A 403-nucleotide genomic window follows, 5' to 3' on the forward strand; every position below is an offset into this window, starting at 1 on the left:
GAGAGAAGTTTAAATGGAATATTGTGGTTTTCTAAATATTTTAAAGGTAATGTACAACCCAAATCCCCCCTGACACAGCTTGAGGCCATGTCCTCTTGTCCTGTCACTAATTGCCTAGGATAAATGGCCAACCCCCATCTTGCTACAACCATGTGGAGCAGAATGCCAAACACTGGAAAGAGCAGATGGCAGTGATGTTCTACTTGCCGGTAATTTATTTATAAGACACCAATATTGAAGTCTTTATCTTCAGTTGTTTGTTATGGGTGTTTGTTACATTGTACAGTTGTTTGTTATGGCCTCCACCATTCCTACTCTTACATGCCCAAATCTCTTTTGCATCGCTACCATTTTACCTTCTTACCTACAAAGGTATCCAAAATGAAAACAGTAGAGTTCTGTC

This window comes from Agelaius phoeniceus, chromosome 1 (genome assembly GCF_051311805.1).
Source record: "Agelaius phoeniceus isolate bAgePho1 chromosome 1, bAgePho1.hap1, whole genome shotgun sequence".
Taxonomy (NCBI): domain Eukaryota; kingdom Metazoa; phylum Chordata; class Aves; order Passeriformes; family Icteridae; genus Agelaius; species Agelaius phoeniceus.